At 39.0% G+C, this 23,317-nt stretch overlaps 1 protein-coding gene and 1 long non-coding RNA gene across 3 annotated transcripts in view; one reads left to right on the top strand and one right to left on the bottom strand.

Moving 5' to 3' along the window:
* Positions 1–23,317, bottom strand: part of csmd1a (CUB and Sushi multiple domains 1a) — a 663,682-nt gene that overhangs the window by 394,034 nt on the left and 246,331 nt on the right. The window lies entirely within an intron of this gene.
* LOC130084188 (uncharacterized) overlaps positions 6,689–23,317 on the top strand; it is a 93,036-nt gene continuing 76,407 nt past the window's right edge. Inside the window, exon 1 of the long non-coding RNA XR_008806904.1 lies at positions 6,689–6,718. This is a non-coding gene — a long non-coding RNA (uncharacterized LOC130084188). The remainder of the gene's footprint in view (positions 6,719–23,317) is intronic.

Genomic DNA, 23,317 nt, shown 5'->3' with positions numbered 1-23,317 from the left:
CATGAGGGAAAGTTTGCGCCGGAACACGCCTCCTCTTTGCACTGAACCGCCCCGGGGAGCGCAAGTGTATTTCTTAGTTAACCGACGTGTGTCTGTGGAGGGAAAAGTCCGCTTTGCGGGGTGGTGCTACACCAGTAATGCCTAGCGGGGCCCCCACAGAGCACGCTTCGCATGCGCTGTCTGCTGCCGTTACCCTTAACGACGCTCTCAGCGACTTCTAATACTCTCAGCAGTATAATGAACTTACTCCATCACTCGCCTCATCGGAGTGAAGACTCTCCCGGTAGAAACATGACGTCACAATATGTCGACCTTCATAGAAGGGGGTGCAGGTTATGTAGATATAAATGTCTCATTCTAAGGTAATAAAAACATTACGGTTAATTAAGTAAGTTCTTTATACACCACTGAAAACATACGTAGTTATGGATGTCATATTGCATTTCTGTTAATAGATAATCAATTTTTAGGGCCCGAGCACCAATGGTGTGAGGACCCTCTTGGAATTGCTCCGTTTATTACACATTGCACCTTTAATAATACACTATGGGAGGAAAAAGCTAATTTTTCTTAGGGTGTGCCTTTAGCCTAGCCTAGATATATAGACTCCCTAGCAAGTCTCCGTTGACTTTCGAGCTGGAAAAACCAAACTCTAGTCAGGCCAATCACATCGTGTATAGAGTCGGTGGGCGGGCTTAACATAATGACGACAGAGATGCGACGGTTAACTGCTACTTGAAGAAACCAATTTGAAATGATTCAAGCTTTGTGACATGGTGCATTATCCTGCTGGAAGTAGCCATCAGATGATGGGTACATGGTGGCCATAAAGGAATGGAAATGGTCAGAAACAATGCTCAGGTAGGCCGTGGCATTTAAACGATGCCCAATTGGCACTAAGGGGCCTAAAGTGTGCCAAGAAAACATCCCCCACACCATTACACCACCACCACCAGCCTGCACAGTGGTAAGAAGGCATGATGGATCCATGTTCTCATTCGGTTTACGCCAAATTCTGACTCTACCATCTGAATGTCTCAACAGAAATCGAGACTCATCAGACCAGGCAACATTTTTCCAGTCTTCAACTGTCCAATTTTGGTGAGCTCTTGCAAATTGTAGCCTCTTTTTCCTATTTGTAGTGGAGATGAGTGGTACCCGGTGGGGTCTTCTCCTGTTGTAGCCCATCCGCCTCAAGGTTATGCGTGTTGTGGCTTCACAAAGGCTTTGCTGCACCTCTAGCATCAACAAGGCATTTTCGCCCACAGGACTGCCGCATACTGGATGTTTTTCCCTTTTCACACCATTCTTTGTAAACCCTAGAAATGGTTGTGCGTGAAAATCCCAGTAACTGAGCAGATTGTGAAATACTCAGACCGGCCCGTCTGGCACCAACAACCATGCCACGCTCAAAATTGCTTAAATCACCTTTCTTTCCCATTCTGACATTCAGTTTGGAGTTCAGGAGATTGACTTGACCAGGACCACACCCCTAAATACATTGAACCAACTGCCATTTGATTGGTTGATTAGATAATTGCATTAATGAGAAATTGAACAGGTGTTCCTAATAATCCTTTAGGTGAGTGTATATTGTATTATTTTTATACATGTATCAGACATAGGAGAGAAACAAGCATGGAAGAATAAGGCTACAGGTGCGGGGGTCTTCATTCCAGATTTCTCTATTCTCTCACCCCATCATGCCACAGCTGTAAATGGTTTCTCTGTGTTTCTCCTCCCACACCCCCTCATGCCTTTATGTTTCTCCTTCCTCTCACCCTGTCATGCCTTTATGTTTCTCTGATGTGGTACAGTAAGTACCACTCCGGGACTTACAACTACCTTGTAAGGTAGAAAAACATGTTGCTTATGTTTAAAATGAAATGTATCCCTCATGCTTACACATGGTACAATCCACTTTCCACATTAAGAACTTTCCACATATCCTTCTGTGTATACATTCGTGGTACATTTGCATCAGTTGAAAAACATTCCTTTCCTTGTAAAGAATCAACACATACTTGTATGCAAAATACAGCTCATCGCATATCTCTGCCTAGCACACATGTACAACATACTCTGACTTCACAAATACATTATGAAATTATTATGAAAATAAATAAAGAAAAATAATACTAAAAAAAACATTAAACAGTAAAATGTTAATCTTCAGTCACAAAAACTTGACTGCTCAAAAAAAAAAAAAAAAAAAAAAAAAAAAAAATTGAGGATTTGGGTTAAAAAAGTGATACTTCAGATACTGAGATGAGCGGACACTGAAATCTTTTACCACTGTGATCTTTTGAAAGTCGCAATGCTGCTCCCATAGTTAGTTTCATTTAGTCCACATTTTACTTTTAAAGTTCCAGGACAACATGGACGACATGTTAAGTTCAACAACATCAAATATCCTTCTACACAAGGAAATAAATTAAGTTTACCACACATCTCATAATAATAACTAAAGATGCTATTTTTACAGCGTTATGTTGACTTTACATTATATCTTTCAAGAGCGTTAGCTTTTTTGGAGTCACAGATTTCAATTTCGATTTCATTTTCTTTTGATATTAGTTGCGTTATTTTTGCATTTGACAGTGGCAAAGAAAAGAAAAACGAATGATCCTGTAAAAAAACATGGTTAAAAAAAAATAGGTTGCCCGAAATTAAGTAAAAAATAAGATTACAGTGTTTCAGGTACTATGGAATGGCATACTCTACTTATATATAACGTATGTAATGTCAATGTGGTAACAATAACAATACAGTTCCATCAGTTCCAAATCTTTATATCTCTTTTTTTCACCACCTCCAACTTTTTATTTTTTTATTTTAGATCTAATGGTTTTTTCTTTTCCTGGAGGAAGACTCACTCCCTAAATTGAACCCTCCCAAAAATAGTATACAGAGTGAATCATGAATTGGCCACCAGGTGAAACATTCGTCATCGTCATAAAAGGGTGGGCACACCACTGTTGACAACCACTGGTGTAGTCACAATATATTGGTATATCCATCACATGGCTCGGCAAGCCCCGGCTCTTCTTGACTTGCAGTACAAGTGCATCAATCATGGAGTGGCAACTCTCTTGGTCTGCTATGGAACAGCATTCATGACAGAGCTCCATTCTATAAGGGCAGAACATTTTTTTCACATATTTCTCTTCCTGATAGCTAGGCTGTGTTTCCCAGGCTAGAAAGTAAAACTACAGCACAATAAGGATTTATCGAAATAAAGATTTCAATTTGCAGTACCTTCAAGTATTGGACAAGCTGTGGAATACTCAAGGATATTCAAAATGTGTAGCCTGGGAGCCACTGTGGTGCTACTTAATTAGAGGCCAAGCCCGAAGGGCCGTAGCCCCTATAGCATTTTCATCTTATTTGGGGCCAAGGACGAGTGTTACTTTCACTTTTCTTTTGGTTGTAACTTTTCAACACTTTGGCCTAGAAATGAAACACTTTCCTCATGCTGATAACATTCTACATCTTACATGAAGACTTTGTCCATTACAGTAGTCTCACTTTTTTAAATGAATTGCATTCTGTTTTTCACTACAGTCCAAATTACATAATGTCTGTTTACTTTGTCCAAATCTGACCAAAATCTTACCAAACCTTATAGCTCAGAAATGAAAGAACAGAATTAATCCAAACAGATGCATTATGTATAGTATAATGCTGCTTTCAGAGCAGTTCTAAATAAAAACAATAATATTCTAAAAGAAAACTAGCATGAAAAAAAAACGAGTTCCAGTGTATAAATATATGGAGTATCCAAACCGTAACCAGTTTTTATACATTACAAAAGTATAGGCCTAGGCAAATTTAGCAAGGCTAAGACTGTCTGCTAAGACTGATGCCTGCTCTGTCAAATCTTCATCGTCAGAACCTGGGTGTCCTCTTTGATACCAATATTTTATTTCAAAGCCACATTTCTAGCATCTGGAAAACCACAGTTATCCTTAACTATGACAGGAGTCATAAGGATTAATGCATGAATAACAGCAGCCTTACACATTAGTACAAGTTTGATAGTTAAAGCATTAATTAACATTTAGGGGTAAACTAAATCAATCAGGCTCCATAAGAAGGAATAAGAAATATTTTGACTTTGAAATAAATTTAAACAATTTAATATTGTCATAATTTAAAATATTGACATAAGCAGCATTGTCATAAACATTACTTAAAGGCACAGGATTAGTTTGTCATTATTTTCACTGATCCTCCTTATCAAACAACTTATTAACTTATCAAAAATACTAAATCCACTAATAATTTATCTTAAAAATTATTCTGTCATTTATTCTGACATTCTGTCACCTGAATGAACCACTGTCGCCTCTGGCTTGCTTAGTTGGGGACACACTGTTGAATGAGAACTGAACTGAGCTGGACTATGACATCATATTTTGCAAACCTGCTTAATAGATGAAATTAACTAATTTAATAAGTGATGATTTTTACAACAGAACTGAATCAACACTGAACTGACTTCAGCTGAACAACAGCAGAAATGCATCATTTTCCTGTTATCACTGTAAAGCCGGTTTGAAATAATTTGTATTGTATAAAGTGATATATAAATAAAGGTGATTAGACTTCATGTTTGTTATATAATATAATTAAAATAAATATATGAATAAATAAATACCACACCCAAAATGACCAGAATTTAATGTTCCCCAATAATGATCACACTCTAGAAACACCCTTATAATGAGTAATGAAACTGGTCTTAGATTTTTAATTGCCCTTTTTGAATGTAGTCTAGAGATAATGTAGTCTATTTAGATTGATTTCTGTCTTGTAAATTGCTTTGCCATTGTGTAAAAAAAGTTTAAATCAATAAAGTTGAAGTCCCTGAGCTTGACTAGAGCGTATTTCTCAATGTCTGCTATAACCTTTTACAGAAATATTTCTCAAAAAATGTTGATGCTTGGGAAGACTCCACCATGTCACATTGGTTGCAGCAAAGAGAATTAAGAGGCAGGATTTACAGTTGTAATTAAAAATTATTCAACCCCCATTGCAAATCAGGTTTATTGGCAAAATCTACTTCAGACTTTCAGCTGTTTGCAATGAACAAATAGAAGAAAAGTAATTGAAATTGCTCAACACAACAAATGTTTCAAGTGGTTTCCCCAAATTCAACTGAAAATGCTAATTTTAATGACTTCCGCCGTTTCAAAATTATTGAACCCCTTCATTGCAAGCATCTTTAGTACTTAGTAGAACATCCTTTTGCTGTTATGACCTGCAGCAAATGCCATGTATAACCAGCTTCTGGCAGAGTTTTTGAGGAATCTTAGCCCATTCCTCATGAGCAATGGCCTCCAGTTCAGTAATATTCTTGGGTCTGCGTGCTGCAACTGTCTACTTACACAGTAAGTAAATTCAACATCGGACATTGGATTTATCACTCCATTTTGTGTTAAATTGTCTGTTTTGGCTCTTTAAGCCTTCAACATGTTTTATGCATTTGCTGTTAAATGCAACCTAAGCATTTCAAAATTTGACCTGACAATCAGTGATGACAATATTTACATATCCTAATACTTTTGCTTTGCATAATGAAATGGTTTAAGAAATGTTACACACATCGCCTGCACTGCAGAGTGGCATGACAAAGCTACAACACTATCATTATAATGAACAAGGCTGTTGACACTGCATTAATCGACATCCTCATCTGAAAGCTCTGTTCATTATGAGAGGTGCATCACTTGTAGTGCAGAAATGGCAACCAAATTCCTAAACTCCAGATTGTGGTTGTTGTGGTGCACACTGGGTAGGACACTTTACTGTGAGCGCTGGAAAAGCAGTGTGCAGACAGTGATTATACACAGCAGCGCAAAGGATAGCAAAGTCTTTGATTTCTTTCTCTTGATGTTCCGTCAAAGAAGAAATATATTTCCTTTTATTACTGTAATCTCTCCAACTACACAAACATTTAAAGCTCCCCTTTCTGCTGTAAAAAAATAAAAGGACTGCATTTTTATATGAAACTAACGCATGTAACCATGGTTGCATCCCCTAGAGAGCGTTATGGGGAATGCCTCCGGTGTGACCGTTGTCTGGAGCATAAGTCTAAACACAACAATGAACTTGACATTGGCAGGCGGCAGCCTTTGACGTCACCACTGGTGCGACCGTGAGTATAAAAGGGCAACTGTGAAATACGTCATCCACTTCTTATCTGAAGGAGACGTGTGCAGGAATACTGGAAACATGGCAAAGGGATAGCATGGAAGCATGGCGTGTCGTTCTCTTTCCATGTAACCATGGTTGCATGCGTAGCCTGAGACGTCCCCTTTCGAAAGGGAACTCATGCTTCGTCCCCTAGAGAATGAGCATGAGTTCCCTTTCGAAAGGGAACAGTAATGGGAACGGAATACCCACGCCGTCAAGCTGAAGGGAGGAATGCCCTAATGGCTGAGCTAAGTCAAAGGACCCAACATGATAACTCTCTAAAGTGAGAGGAGGCCTAGCAGCATCCTACACTTCCTCTGCTCTCGGCACTGATCCTCAACAAACTCATCTCCATACCGGCGTGACTCCGATCTTCAACCAGATGGAACTGGATAATATTCAGATTTTTCCAAACCAATCTGACTTCTGACCTGTAATGCTGCCTGAATTATAATCATACACTGTTCGTTAATTGGCCAGAGGAGAACTGGACCCCCGACTGAGCCTGGGTTCTCCCAAAGTTTTGTTCTCCATACTGCCACCAGATAGAGTTTTGGTTACTTGCCACTGTAGCATTTTTCCACTTTTGTTGCCATTGGCTTGGCTTGCTTAGTTGGAGACATTAAACTTAACATTTCATTTAATATTCAACAATAATATTGATCTGCCTGCATTGCCACTATTATACAAGAACTGAACTGAGCTGGACGATGACATCACGGTTTTCTCCAGAGCGGGTATATATATATATATATATATAAAAATGAACTAAATTAATAACTTTTTTAAAACAGAAATGAAACATCACTGAATGTGCTGTCACTGAAAACATGTATAAGCCTCCTTTGTAAGCTGTTCTGAGTCAAGTCAAGTCAAGTCACATTTACTTATATAGCGCTTTTTACAACACAGATTGTTTCAAAGCAGCTTTACAGAGATAACAGGAAAATAATGCAATGTTTGTTTCCAGAAGAAAATAGCATCACAGTCCAGCTTAAGTAAGTTCAGTTAATGTTTCATTTTTGTTGTAAAAAAGTTATTAATTTAGTTAATTTATATATATATAGCCGCTCTGGAGAAAACCGTGATGTCATCGTCCAGCTCAGTTCAGTTCTCATATAATGGTGTAAATGCAGGCAGATCAATAATATTGTAGAGTATTAAATTAAATGTTAAATATTAAATTAAATTAAATGCTCAGCCTGCTCCGCCCTGGCCATAGAGTGGTGCAGATATGATGTCACTTTGTAGGCCAACCAGCAGTTAGCATCACACTGGTTCCCTCGAGAAAAAACCCAATTGGATTTTCCTATATGCTTTAGGATTATCGCTAAAAACAAGCTCTGTCAACAAAAGTTTATGATACTTACACGTTTTGTCCATCAAGATAATTATCACAAATGAACAACTTTTATGAATTTTGAAGCTTAAATGCAGTCACCAGAAGTAAAAAGCTAAAGGTAGGCTATAAACGAACTACACCACGGTCCCACGAATTCAACGTCACCATCACTAAGCTTCCGACAACTCAGTTTTTATTTAAAAACATTTTCCCAGAATGTTTAGAATAGTTTATAAGAGCACAAATATAAGCATAATGAGGCTGTAAAAGCGGACTGAGCTTACCTGATCAGCATGATAACGTTTAATAATGATAATCTCATCGACATCCCCTGTAGTGCCATTTAGCTACTTGTTAGCAACTGCCTTTTTCAAGACATGTAACAGCTTCAAAAAAATCACGAGTGGGGTAAAATGTATGCATTTTATGTCATAGAATAAAATGTGAAAGTGTCTTGAGCTTTCTCCACAGACCTTATTTCAGCCATTTAACCAAAACCCCATTCAAAAAACCCATTGACTTCGGGACGATGGAACCGGAAGTGCTAAAATGCTAACTCGCTTCTGCGTTTTGGCCTACAATGTGATGTCATACCTGCACCACTGTATTTGCCCAGCCTGCTCCGTCCTGGCCACTTGCCCTGCCTCAGTCTCCAGGCCCTCTTCCTCTCCACGGACCTGGCCCACCATCCCTCCCCCTGGTCCGCCTCCGCTCAACCTCCCACCTGGACTTTTGTTTGGCATTTTCTTGTGAGCGTCTGGATGAATACATAGCTTTGTGATGTATCCCATGTGTGTTCGTGGTCTTGTGCCATGTTTTGTAGTTCTTTGTAGTTTTCTATGTTGGTTAGTTTCCCCAGGTGTTTCCCGTTTACCACACCCCCTTGTTATCTTGTTAAGCTAGTCTGCTTGTAAGGGCCTGAGCACCAATGGTGAGAGGACCCTATTGTAATTGCGACCCTATTGCACTCTCAAAAAATAAAAACCTGAGACTGTAATGCTGAACAACCAAACATTTTATTTAACATAAATTATTATGTATCTTCTATTCTATATCAAATTCTATTGATATATTCTATCCTTAAAAAAAAGCAAGTTTAACCCTCCTACCAGATATTGTTATTTGGATATTATCAAACAAATAATGATTCATTATATTTGAATAACCAACAGTGTTTACTTTTGCCTTTTTAACATTGCCAACATGTTTTTCCAGACATGTGTCTAGCAAGTAGGCTACACTCACAAATACATTACATAAACAGAATGTAGAAACGAAAAATGTCTGAGATGATCCACTGTTTATGACTGCAAGATTCTAAGTTAAGGTAGGCTAATTAACATTCAGTGACTTGCTAACGTCTATCATGATAGCGCGACTTCTGTGAGTCTATCCGTGCTGCACACCCCTAATTAATGCTCCTAACCTTGAAAGATTGCAGAAGCTAGGTTTAACTGTAACAATATCCTGGGTAACCACTGACCAGGATCACCAGTTAATACTATTTTCCACAGTAGAATCTGCATTTGAAAGCATGGTCAGTCACTACTACTGCTAGTTATTTGTGTGGCTAGTTATTTTTGCCTACTTACACTCTGCTTTATGAAAAAGCTTCGTATGTCCCCTTTCTTCTTCTTGGGTGACATAGCTGATCTACAAAGTACAAAAAGGGGCAAAAAACGGAATATTAAAATGTTTTACCCTGGCCTTTGTATATGGCATGCAGAGAGACAGACAGCCCTGGTAACTTACCGTCGGCGTCGTCACGCGCGCATACACACACAAACACACACACACACACGCACACACCACCCGCTCGCTGCCAGTGAGTGCAAGCACAAAAAGTAGTCCCGGCCCGCGCGTGTAGCCTGCCTGTCAGATACCCCGCCGCCAATCAAATTACGGCGTATCTTGTACTGTCGTCGTCCTGGCCGTTGGAATCGATCCAAATAGCAGCGCAAATATCAAAATAGCAGTTCAAAGGAGCTTGCTAAATATTGGTGGGGACAAATTTGTCATCTCAAAATATTGATTGGGACTAGTACCTAGCGTCCCCCCCTAAACCTACGCCCTTGATCTTACCTAAATACATTTAAAATGTTTACACAAATATATGCACAAATATATGCATCATATGCATGTATTTATGGATCGTTGAATCTGCATTTACAAATCGTCACACGTGCGTGGACTGCTTTGGATTTGTGTGCGGTATTTTTGAGACCTTCCTGGCAGGTTAAGATTCATAAATATCTTTTTTTGGAGGATCTTTTTTTGGAAATGTTCTGTTTAGCCAATCGCGGTGAGCTTTCAATCCACCAATCAAAATGCTCCTTACTGAACAGACTCAAGAAGCTCAACCAGAGGGAGGTGAGAGGTGTATCTCTTACACCTCCATTGACATCCATTTAAAAAAATGGCCCTTTGTCTCCTTCCCTGCATTAGCATTAGTAGTCTTTGCCACAGTACGACCGAAAGGGGGCATTACTATAAGCGATTAAAGGGGCAGGGGCTCAAGTTCAGTGTTACTGTAAAACAAAACTGTTTTACTGTGTGGTTTGTAAGAAAAGCATCAATCACAGCTTCCCCTCTTACCAAGTTAAATAAAGGCGTCCGAAAGATTTTGTGATTCAATTACTGCATAAGACCACATCACGTTTCGCAGTGTAAACACTAGTGAAAGATCGCAGAACACTTGTATTCCTTTTCACACAAATCGTAATGACAGGGCAGATGTGCTCTCTGCTATTTTTAATGACCTCAAAAGACTTGTATCATAGTGGTTGATTTGTAAACTAATACATTTTAAATGTTTGCATTACATAACCAACTCTGCATATACGTTTTTTTTTTTCTGATGCAAAACAATTCCCCAGCGGCTCATCCGGTGGAGCATAGCACTTACGATGCAGTGCACTCTAGGGCTGTGAGATAAGGCTGTGGTCAGTAAACAGGTGAGCATGAGATTACACTGTCCTTCAGGCTTTACACAGCACACTTTCTGTATTAGACCTTTTTTTCTATCCAGCTGTATTTTCCAAATATTTGTAGTGTCATGCCACTGAATATTTCATAGTACGATACCATCATAAAGCATTCTATCCAAGATTATATGACAGGCCAAATACAATGTTGACAACAAGCCAAAAGAAACACTGTCATGAATAGTTTTATCTTAAAGATAGATTCATGCTCACCTCACTTATCCAGAGTTTTATCAATTGGAAAGAAATTGCTTATTCTGGACTTCTTTCCCGCATATTCTGGTCAAGCTGCATAACTTTTTCCAGTAAGTTACAAGGGCTGTACTTTTTTCAACAATACTTTTTCCAGTATCACATGATATTTCACATGCAGCTTTACTGCAAGCAACTGAGCAATCCCTGTGTGGTATTTTAGGTCTTTTTTATAGCAAAATAGTTAATAAAATGTTTGATAACATATATTATATAGTTTTAGTTGTATATATATTGTAAGATACTGTATCTGTTTAAATTTTATTCTTTCACCATAAATTAGTTAACTACTTTAAATCTTTAGCTTGTAGCTTGATGCACATTTTTTAATTAGCTAATACTACTTATTATTTTAGATAATTATCTAGTGTACTTGTTACTAAGAACCTCAACTTCTTTAAAGGAGCTGTATGTAAGAAATGTATTTCAATTAATCATAAAATGGCCCTGATATTTCACTAGACATTAAGAAATCATGTACATTTCAAATACTTATATCACTGACAACAGTAGTCCGGCCAGGATATTGTCATTTAAAAAGTGCAGTTGCAGCCCTCAACTGATGTTGATGTTGTCATGTTGTGTTTTGGTCTGATGCTCCACCCTCCACCTATCTACCAATCACGAAGTCAGTAGTGTTGCGGCATCCGGGTTGCCAGCTCTTCTCTAGTTACCACAGCTGCAGCTCGTCACGTTCCTGCTGGATCCTGCAGCCTATCTGGCAACCTTGAGTCAGGGGGGAGGGGGAGGGGATACACCACTCTACAGTAATTTGAAAGTGATTGCAGTACCAGTTTTGGCCACAATCTTACATACAGCTCCTTTAAGGGTGTGTTCACACTTGGCAGGTTTGGTTTGGTTAAAATCAACTCTGATGCGATTGCTCTGTTAGTGCGGTTCATTTGATTAAGTGTAAACGCTACTATCTGAACCCTGGTGCGCACGAAACAAGTGGACTGAGACCCCTGAAAAGGGGCGTCTCGGTCCTCTCCCAAACGAACTCTGGTGCAGTTCAACTGAAATATGAATGCAACACGGACCAAAGACATCTAAACAAACCAAAAGCAGGACGTGATGTCACAAGATGCGACCCTAGAAAAGGACAGAATGCTCAAGCAGACCTTGCCCATCACAGTTCGGTACAGGTGTCTGAACATCTCCTTGCAAGAGATCTTCTTTTGTGTGCAACTAATTAATTCTTACCACTGTTTTGACTCCTTTAAACATTTTCACAGCATTGTTTTGGATTTCGTTAAGTTCCGTCACAAAATCTTTGGGTTTTTTTTTTTTTTTATCTTTAGGTTCGGTCTAAAAAATGACAGTGTGATTGCTAAGCGAACCACGACTAAATGTATTATTATCTTTTTTTTTTGTCTGGAACAAAAGAACCAAGAGAACTGAACTACAAGTGTGAACACACCCTAAACTATCTGAAACCAGCCATCCGTTATTTCCCATAAGAACTCATAATATCAATAATAGTGCTTTATAAAAAAAAAAAAAATCTTCATTTTTTCAGATGTACTGATAACAACCTCTTTGCCTTGAATCCTAGAAGTTGTTTTGAAGTCAGCCAGTCTGATGCGATCTTATGATTTTCACTATTGCCTTTCAGTTTTGTGAGCAATTTACACAGTCAGTGGACAGGCAGTGGGCAGTCCGTGGACGTGATGTCTGAGCATCAGACAATTTCAAAAGGTAGTGTCAGCTATCATGCTATCCATGACAAAAAAAAATAATTCCCACAATGTAAGGATACTTTTAGCATATAGTAGGCCCCTGTCAATCAAGCACAGAAAAAAAAAAGTGTCTAGCCAGCAAGGTTCTGCCAACAAGTGTCAACAAAGCATGGACTAAAAATGAGGGCATATATTATTCCACCTCCTCAAATCTAACCTGAGACCGCCACTGCATCAAACTAAATAGATTGTGTGGGGGAGTGAAGCAACAACCTCAAGGCAAAAACTAGAGAGGCAATTTGCACAGAAGAGAAAGCCGCTTCATACAAGCACACGCACGCTTTGTGTAACAATTTAAACGCAAAAGAAAATCTTATCAGTAGGGTGACCAGACATCCCGTTTTCCCGGGATAGTCCCATATTTCAGTTCTATTTTTAGTGTCCAAACTTATTTTGAAAAAATCATGTTTTGTCCCGTATTTCTTCTTTCCTAAATTTTCTTTGCTAGGTGATCATAAAAGCGAGTAGTAGGCTGCATCCGAAATCACTTACTTCTCTACTATATAGTATGCGAAAAACAGTATGTGACAAAAGAAGCATGTCTGAATTCACAGTACTCATAAAAAAGTAGGCAAAAAGTTCCCGGATGACCTACTTCTTCTGGTGAGATTCTAAAGTGCGGATACAATGGACACTTTACTATCCCATGAGGCCACGGGAGAGGATTTCTGATAGAAGTGAAGCAACCCAACTGAAGCTGGTAGATCACATAATAATGACAACATGGCGAATGTAGTACGTCCGGATTTACATTCATACTACACATATTCATACTATATAGAACATAATTTTTTAGAAGTTGTTAAGTAATTACTTATTCAAAATAGGGTATCATAAGAGTACGCGATTTTGGACGCAGTTGTAGTCTTCTGTCACGCGAGAATAGCCTAATCAAAGGTAGCCAATCTCATCATAGTATATTTTGGAGAACAAAATTACCATCACAAAATGACGCACACCAGAAGCGTTCTCACAGACGGCGCGCAATCCCGAATTCAGTTGTCTTTGCGTCTGAATGGTCAAATACAGACACAGTTGTCAGAATACCCATCATGTGGAATATCTCACGTAAATAAAGTCGAACAGCTCTGTGAAAACCAGATATGTATCAGAATATTAGAAGCATTTCGTCTTAAAGTGAAAGCAGCCTAAAATACCTGTCTGTGTCATTAATGTTAATCAAACAACAAAAGATGTTAAATAAATGTATACATTTTAAATAAACATAATTTACCTGAAAACCGTAGTTTATTTCATTTTTATCTCTATCGTATTTGTATTGTATATAATTTGATATATATATTTTTTTTTTATCTCACAAAAATAACTATATAGTACCTGACCTGTCAGAGTTATCTGGACTCATTCATCTTTAGTTTCACTTTCATGGACTTTTAGTTATATTTTCATTAGTCATGTGTCCCTTTTTTTTTTTTCACCAGTCATCAGTTCCTATGGACATGCATCAGATCATCACACCTGTTCGTCATCTCTGCATTATCACTGTCTATTTAAGTTCCTCACCTTACTCTGTGTTAGTCGGTTTTTGTTTGTGTGTGTGTTACACACACTGTTACGTTGCCTTCCTCTTCATGGATTACCTGAGTTTGTTTTAATTAAAAGACCCTTTTGTTCATTGAAACCTTTTTGAACTCTCCTTCATCCTCAACATCTTCATTGTGTGACAATAAAATGTCATGATATTGCCTACAGTGGATGCATCAGAAATCTGGTCACCCTACTTACCCGGCATGATTTGTATTGACTACTGAGAGTGCAAAACATGTATAACCAGTGCAAACTGTATGTTATTTTTGCCACACTTTTGTCATCTCAGACCAAATTCAGAGATCACAAAAGACTTTTGTGATTCTAGGACAAAATTGTCAGTATTGCATTACTTAAAGATTACTAATGTAATTTTAATTTGTTTAAAATTAACAAAATGTAAACAATGAGTGAGTACATCATACATCCATCCAGTGTGCCAGTGGACTGCGGCGGGGCCGGTGCGCCCGAGGTGGAAGGCAGAGCCCAACAAAGCCAAAGGGATGGAGGGACAAAGAGCAGCTGAAGGTCTGAAAGGGCGCTGGCAGATTGACAACTGACCAAGGCTAAGCCGAAGAGACAAGGAAGCCCAGGTGGAGCCGTAGGGATGACGGTCCCAGGTGGAGCTGAGGGGGCGAGGAGCTATAGAGTCAACACTCCGGGGCTGAGCTGGTAAACTATCAGCGGAAACGGCGGAACGCAGGTCAACGCGGAAAAGGCAGACATATCAGGAACGGCCTCCTTGGCCGACTCAGAACAGGCAGAGGAGGTGGGAGTGGGAGGCAGGGCGGGAATCAACAAAGACATCCATAACACAATTCTGGCCGACAAAACATGCTTTGTGCAGGGTGACGAAACTGGCAATTCTTCACACTCATCAAAAAAAATCAAGGGTCTTGAGTTCAGCGCACTCACATCCAGATGGATGATGAAGCCAGCCAGCTCAGCACCTGGTCAGACGATTCGTTGGGCTCATGTTCTGGGATGATATTTGGCTCAAGCTCACCTTCTAGTGCGGGCATCATGGTGGGCTCAGGCTCTGGATTTGCGATGGGCTCTGGCTTTGTCTCTGTTGGGACCAGAGGTGTTCACAAGTATTTCATCTGGAGTCCGAGTCAAGTCTGGAGTCTTTGTCACTGGAGTCTGAGTCAAGTCTGGAGTCTTTTGTCACGAGTCCGAGTCGAGTCTCGATTCATTTCATGCATTACAAAAAAATAAAAATAATTATCATACTCAAAAATACTATTATTTGTATTATATAGACAAAATATAAGATCTTTCTGTTATCTGTTTTGTTTGTAATAAAGGTCCTAAGATTTAAGGGATAATGTAAATCCAGCTCGTTACTTTATAATTCGCTGTATAAAACAATTGTCCTGGCAACAAGAGTTATTTCCAATACGATCGCTAAGAGTGGACGCAAAATGGCGCCAGTCGCGGTTTGTTATAGAGCAGTTTGTTATACAGCGGCGAGCTGTCATCATAGTCCGCCATTGTTGATACGCTGGAGCAGAATGGCGTCTAAGCGATTGTGGTGTTCTGTTCTTGGGTGTAATAACGAACACGGCATTCATTTTGATGTTCCTAAATCCGAACCGCTGAAGACGCAGTGGCTGAGTTTTGTTTTCGAAGGGAATATTCCCCACGATCAACGTCAATGCTTTCATGTTTGCACGAATCATTTCTCACCAGACAGCTTTATAAACGAGGGTCAGTATAAAGCTGGTTTTGCTAAGAAGCTGCTCCTGAAAAAAGAATCGGTGGCAACTATTTATGTTCCCTCTGCACCTCCAGAAGAAGTAAGTGTAAAGTTGTATTACCCTTTATATTAATCTTTGCAAATTGCGAAAAAATGTTGTTCATGACCATTACCTGTAACATCAATCTGTCAACGAACTAACGTATACATCAGTATCTCACTACTCTACCCTGCCAGTACATACGATAATAGATCAAAGTGACATTACGTTAACCAACCATTCAGAAATGTCCTGTTCGAGCCTTAATTGTCGAACTTCTTCGGGCCGTCATCTTGTTCCGGTGTAACTGATACGGTTGCACAGATGTGTCCTCAGAGACTCCCGCTGCCATTATTTCTCTAAATATACCCTCAACTGTTGCCAAGGCAACACTCCACGTGCGTTGTGTCAAAACGCACCAAAGAACGGAGGGGCGGAGTGAGCGAAGCTCATTATTATTTAAAGGCATATGCACTGAAACGGCGTGCTGAAAACAGAGCTGTTTTTGACCAGGTAAAATTTGTGTTTTCTTACAATACTAATGAGAATTTTTAATAAAAGTATATTACAAAGTTTTCATTTAGACCCTAAAGATTAATATTAACTTGTACAAAAATGGCATTATATGACCCCTTTAAAGACTTGAGTCGTTTTTAAAATATTTCAAGTCTTTTTGTCGAGTCAAGTCTGAAGTCTATTAACCCTTTCACGCGCAAGTTTAAAATATTCTAACTGATCCCCCAGAGTGAGTTTTTTCAAGGCGACCGTTATTTTAGAACGTCCCCCCTTAAAGTTTCAATGGCGACGCGTCACGTGATACACCGCAGCCACAATAACACTGTATGATAGATGTATCGCTTTTATATTGTTTTTCCTTTTTTATTCAAAATATTCACAAACTTGCTTGCCATGTCAACAACTATCTGATATTCCGATTCATAAATACGTGTAAGTGAGTGTGTTTTGTCGAAACCTTTATAAATAATCTTGATCTTGATCTATAACGTGGATGGGCGCCGCCATGTTTGTTTGCACCGCAGTTCAGAGTCCTGTCAGTCGGATTTACAGCATGAAAATTCATCAGTTTCTCCCGAAATACATGATGAACAAGGAGGAGAAATCGAGTAAACTTTATAGAACTTACACTATTGTGTATCTGATATGAATCACACACGTCGGCAAATTATATTTGAATAGATTGTTATTGCTGCTTCCATAGACATCGGTGTGTATTTTACAAACTCCAAATGTACTGTTTTACTAGTGATTATGTGTATTTAAATGTCTGAAAACTAAATTAAACATTATGTGTTTGAAACACTGCAAATAGTTGTGATATATGACAAGTGCTGAGCGCGTCCGTCTCTGGCTCAGCACCAGCCAACACGCGAAAGCACAGTTTTAATCTGGCAGTTATGTCACGTCACTGTTCATTCTAAATTCCATATGTGGGACCGTACTCTCAGGGGCACAGAAATAAGAATCCCATATATGAGACACTACTGCTCAAAAGGTTAAAATGTGACTCGAGTGTGACTCGAGTCCGAGTCTTTAACTCGAGTGCCCATCTCTGGCTGGGACGGTGGTTGTGGATGAACCTCTATCGCAGATGGTTCAGGGGTTTCCATTCTGGAGCAGCACCCAGTCGACATACTCATCATTCCTCATAAACATCCCAGAGGACTGCCTCCAGGCTATCACAAACAGGCTATCGTCGTCAAAATGGACAAGGTGGTATAAATCCAGGAAGCCTTGTGTGTGTCTCTTGAGGGACTGTTCCCCCTGCAAAAGGAGGATTTATACTGCTTTATCTATTGTTAGAGGTCCATTCTTCTGTCACTGTGTGATTGCATCAGGGTAGAATAAATTAGAGAATTTAAACACAACAGTTTTTTATTATCCAAAACACCTAAATGTAACAAACTCAGAATAAACCAATTTAATCATGAGGAGAATAGACCAAGACTAAATCAAAACCAAGGCTATAAATACACAGGCAAAATCGAACAAACTGAAACACAGGAGACTGAACTAAAACGCGTATCAAACCCACCCAAAAACAGAAACTGACAACAGACTGCACTTTAAAAAGGACCGCACTTTATGATTAATCAATGCAAATCACAGAAAAAAAATAGAAACGTCCATTTCTGAGTTATCATGGTTAGCACACAGCTGGTGAAAGACACCAGCCAGGTATCTTTCAGACTTCTCAGACTGAACTACAGTGTCATAGGAAAAAATGCCCTCTTTGCTTCTGTATGTGTAAAGGCCATTTAGGACAGACATATTTCTCACCTCTCAGTGCGAAAAGAGTATGATTATCTCTCCAGAGATAGCTCATTTTAGGGTTATTTTGTCCCCAAAATAAAGTGAAGTCCAGGAAATTTTAGCTGTCCAATGTCACTTTGCTTCTTCAGAGTTGTTGAAGTTCTATGCAGCACCTACACACTTATTTTTGTTAAAAAAACAATCAATGTGGTGTCAAAGTAGTCCAGCAAATGGTTTCAGAATCCTCATGAGCCTAAATCTCTCTCCAAACTCTGATTGAAACAATTAATGCAAATTAAACAAATTCAGTATTAACAAAGAGCCAAATTAATTAGATGAATAAGTCGAAGACGATTGGGGTACACCTGATTTGCCAGTCTCCTTCATTAACTGACTCACCAAGACTTCCTGAGTTTGGCAACATCAAGAGCAATCACAATTTCACAAGGCAGGATAATTGTGTTAATTTCCTTTTTTTTCCTAAACAAGCAACTACCTTCAATAACAGCAGATTTAAAACCACCATGCCATTTTGGTCTACATTTGCTCCAGTGATGACAGACTTTGACAGCACCCTACAAAGCACCATACAATAACTTCACTCATTGCACCACAAACATAAGCATTGTTGTTAGTGACAAAGAACCACATAGACATGCTAATGAAGAGGATCGTATGTTGAAATACTAGCTGTTAACTATTTCTGTAGAAGATGGAACCGAGTATATTATGCAAATTTTCTGTACACACGGAACAATAAAATCACAGGTGCAATAAAAATAAAATTAATATAGAAATAGAAACAAAATATGTGCCTTCTCTTATAAAACAGTATTTATTTAATTGTAATTTCCCAAAATAACCAAAATGAATGGCCTCACAAAAGTCAGCGAACTGAATTCAGTGTTTTGAAACCTCTCCCCCATTGACATCCATTAAAAAAGCCAATCCGTTCTCTCTGTAGAGGCCTTGTCTCCTCAGGCTCCAGTCACACACCATGTGAGAAGTGCCGGACCTTGGACTAAATTGGCTAGTGAGTTGTTGTCAGTGGCGGCACTGCGCGGGGGGTTGCTGGGGCTATTGCCCCCACCCAATTGTTTAAATTTGCCTTTATTTATAAACAATAGTTTTGATAGAGGGAGGAGTCGATTAGGCCATGTTCAGGTACAGGGCGCATTAGAGAATAGCAATCATATTAAGCTCCTTATCAAGAGCTATCAATGTAGCTCTATTAAAAATTAAGCAAATGACAGCAAACTTCAGACACGTCTCAGAATAGCCCCGAAGATAACTTTGGATAGCTAACTCACGATAACTCACGTTATAAAATGTCAAATAATATAGATTTAAATATAAATTATTGCACTTCATATGAATTATTCACTGTAGCCAAGGTTGTCTCTGATCTAAACAGTGCGTTAAACAGATGTCTTGACCTTTGCACCAACATGGGGGGGGGGGGTTTTAAAGCCCCATCTGTTCCAGCCAATAGGTGGGAATGTCCATAGACATAATAAATACATAGACGCATATATGTCTATGGCACTGTCAGTCTGCAAATTTCAATAAACCATCATAAACCAAAACCACGCTAATAAGGCACTATAATAATAAAGATGTTCAGAGTAATTGATAACATGTGCTTAATAACTGTACAGTGTAACCTTTTAAACGTATATAGTGTTTAGGTAAAATGGAAAATAAATCAAATGTAATAAATGTTAGATATTTAAGTTATTGATGCACTTAAAAAAATTAACACCACCTCTGAACTGTTAAGTATGGAATCTTGTTTCCGCCACAGAATTAAAAATAAATAAGGTAATTGCGACTTCTCATCTCACAATTCTGACTTTTTTTCTAGCAATTGCCAGTGTACATCTCGCAATTCTGACTTTTTGTCTCAGAATTGTTTGATTTAAAGTCACAATTGCGAGGTCAAGTCACCTTCATTTATATAGCGCTTTTTTGGACTGTTTCAAAGCAGCTTTACAGTAATAATGGGAAATTAAAGTAACAGAGATTGTTTTGGCTTTACAGCAGCTCTAGAATAAAGTTATTGTCCCGCTAAAGTTAGTTTTGATTGATTCACTTCCGTTGCAAAGATCATTAGTTATTAACTTAGCGCCGCTTACATGACACCGTTCTAACAGAAAACCATTAACGCGCTCCGGCCCACTCATTCGCACAACAACAGTGCCTGCCTGGTGGCTAGTAGGGCTGTCACTTTTGTGAAAAAATCCTGTTCGATTTTTGAGACGTAAGTGTTCATTGAATCGATTGTAAAATCGATTTTCCATGTCTAAAGACGTTTCCATTTTCATCACCACATATAGGCAAATCCACGGACAACTAACAGGCATTAGGACGAACGTAAAGAGGGCGCTTGAGACGCGCACAAGTCAGCAATATTTCTGATGATTTATTGGCGTGAAGTTTCGTGCACAATGACAAACAGAAGCGCAACATTCAGAGATTGAAATTAACACCCTCCAACTCGCCAAATGCGGATAAAAATGAACTTTGGCGGGTAACGCTGTCAAATCACGAGCCAATCTGGCGTGTTTCTATGTTTACTCACTTTCTTAGCTGGGGAAGTTCGTGTAAGCCAAATCTGCGTGGATTTAGCGCAAATACTCAACTCGTGAGTCCTCATGATATATTAAATACAGTGTATAGCGCAGAATCTGCGCATTTCTGGCTTACTTGAACACACACGTCACTGAGCAACAAATAACGTCGCGCTTGTTCACGTGCATTGAAGTAATAGTGAATATTAAAAAGCATTTGGTTAACAGAAAAGACATTGTTATTTTCCGACACCCTACATGTTCTGTGCACTGTACTGATCTGTCCACCTAAAACACATTTTTGGTAAAAAAAAAAAAAAAACCGATTCCCTATTTTCGTTTTCGATACTTGTGTTGGTTGGTCCAATCGATTGTGCAATCGATTTTCGAACGTAAAGTGACAGCCCTAGTGGCTAGTGATGTATGTCTCGAGACCACTTTTACGTGGTCTCGGTCTTATCACGGCCTTGACGGTCTTTGGTCTTGGTCTTGTCTTGGTCTCGGACCAAGTATCCGTCTTGGCCGTATCCGTGCCACTGATCGCAGCGGCAACGAGCACTTTGATCACGTGATTTAAAAAACACATATCATGTACATTTTTTTATGTATTAATATTTAGTAAAACACATATCAGTGACATGATGGGTTTTAACTTCATTCAGGAGATTTTGGGTAACTGCACAACTGACAGATGACTTTGAGCGCACCGCCAACGGTGTGTGTTTGTGTGTGTAACCATAGCGACAAAACAACCAACTTTCGGATCCTGCACTTAAGCTTATAATTTCGTTTTTAAAAATATAATTATGTATTTAAAAGTTGCAGAATGGATTCATTTGGAGACTTCGAAATCGGCAGAGATAGGCAGGCAATGCAAAACAAAATATTACAAGTTATTGCTTAGCTAGCAACAACACTAGTCTGTTTTTTGGTCTCGGTCTTGGTCTTGACTTGGTCTCGGTCTTGGTCTTGGTCTTGACTTGGTCTCGGTCTTGGTCTTGACTTGGTCTCGGTTTTGGTCTTGACTTGGTCTCGGTCTCGACTTGGTCTGTCTTGGTCTTGGTCTTGGTCTTGTCTTGGTCTCGATACCCTCTGGTCTTGGTAGTGTCTTGGTCTCGGTTTAGGCGGTCTTGACTACAAGTCTACTGGTGGCTCGAAAACGCAAACCTTGAAATAGGTTCCAAGGTGCAAGCCTTGAAGAAAATATATAGCCATAGGTTCTTTCACTAGCTCAGCTGTTTGTAAGAGTTTGAGTTTATGGCACTGCTGCATATGAACAATCCCTGTGACCAATGAAGCATCGCCCAGTGTCTTTTTGTCTAATTCGTTAATTCATAAATTGCGAGCCAATTGCGAGAAATAAAGTCAGAACTGCGGGATAAAAAAGTCAGAATTGCAAGTTTATATCTTGCAATTCTGACTTTACAACACGCAATTGCAAGTTATAAAGTCAGAATTGCGAGATAGAAACTTTTAATTCTGAGAAAAAGAATTCAGAATTGCGAGTTTATATCTCGCAATGCTGACTTTTTTTCTCGCAATTGCAAGTTTATATCTCACAATTGTGAGATAAAAAGTTGCAATTATCTTTTAAAATGTTTTATTCTGTGGCTGAAACAAGCTTCCATAGTTAAGCTCCCTAAAAAAATGTATAAAAACCTGCAGTACAGTATGATGCAGGGAATGACAAGCATGTGTGGGAGATGGAGGGGAAAATTAAGATGAAGGTGTAAAGATTAGCAGTGTGCCCTATGGATTGAACTCGCCTCGTTCTTTCCAAACCTGTGCACCTTATTTTTCATAAATGATTATGCCAACCTCAACGAAATGTGAAAATAATGAAGGTGACAAGTTGATGAATTAACGAATTAGACGAAAAGACACTGGGCAATTGTAGCTGTATGATGCCTCATTGGTCACAGGGATTGTTCATATGCAGCAGTGCCATAGACGCAAACTCTTACAAACACAGCTGAGCTAGTGAAAGAACCTATGGCTACGCTCCATTCAATCAATATGAAATAGCAGCAAACCCATCTTACCAAACAGTGAATAGCATGTGATCCAGCATAATATTGATTCGGTCTATTAAAGTGGTACACCCTGATGGGTTTCACTCTGCGGCTTAGAAGTGCAATGCCACCTTGGCTGAATAGGTGCTTTGTAATGGTGTGGAGAATTAGTTCATAATATTGAATTATGTAAAAGTGCTAACTGGTTAATAGACCCACATGGGCAAATCAGCATGCTATGTGTAAATTTATATGCACAACAAACATCTGCATGTTGGACGTCATGTTTGAGAGCGTGTCTGTTTGCGCGTTTATATATGTGCGCAAACACTGTGGAACTGCAGAATGTTAGGATCTGTTAGACCTGGTAATTTAGGACTATTTACTCAATCTGATGTTATAATAAGGAAGTAGTCAACTATTAGTAGCTGCAGGGAACCAAATATGTACAGCAGGCCATCAAGGTATCCATGATCACTAGAAAATTACAAAAAGCCCATTCATTACAAGTAGTGCTGCACGATTAATCATATCTCAATCGTAATCGCGATGTCAAGCCTATGCGATTATATGACGCAAAATACTGCGATTTTATATGAAATAAACAAATTAGGGCTGTTAACGCAGCATCTGTTATTTTTTGTCATCCTTTGGCTAGTGTT

Source organism: Rhinichthys klamathensis, unplaced genomic scaffold (assembly GCF_029890125.1).
Source record: "Rhinichthys klamathensis goyatoka isolate OS25496 unplaced genomic scaffold, OSU_Roscu_1.1 h1tg000003l_1, whole genome shotgun sequence".
Classification (NCBI taxonomy): domain Eukaryota; kingdom Metazoa; phylum Chordata; class Actinopteri; order Cypriniformes; family Leuciscidae; genus Rhinichthys; species Rhinichthys klamathensis.
The sequence above is the reverse complement of the archived record's forward strand: the minus strand, read 5'-3'. Positions and strand labels throughout refer to the sequence as shown.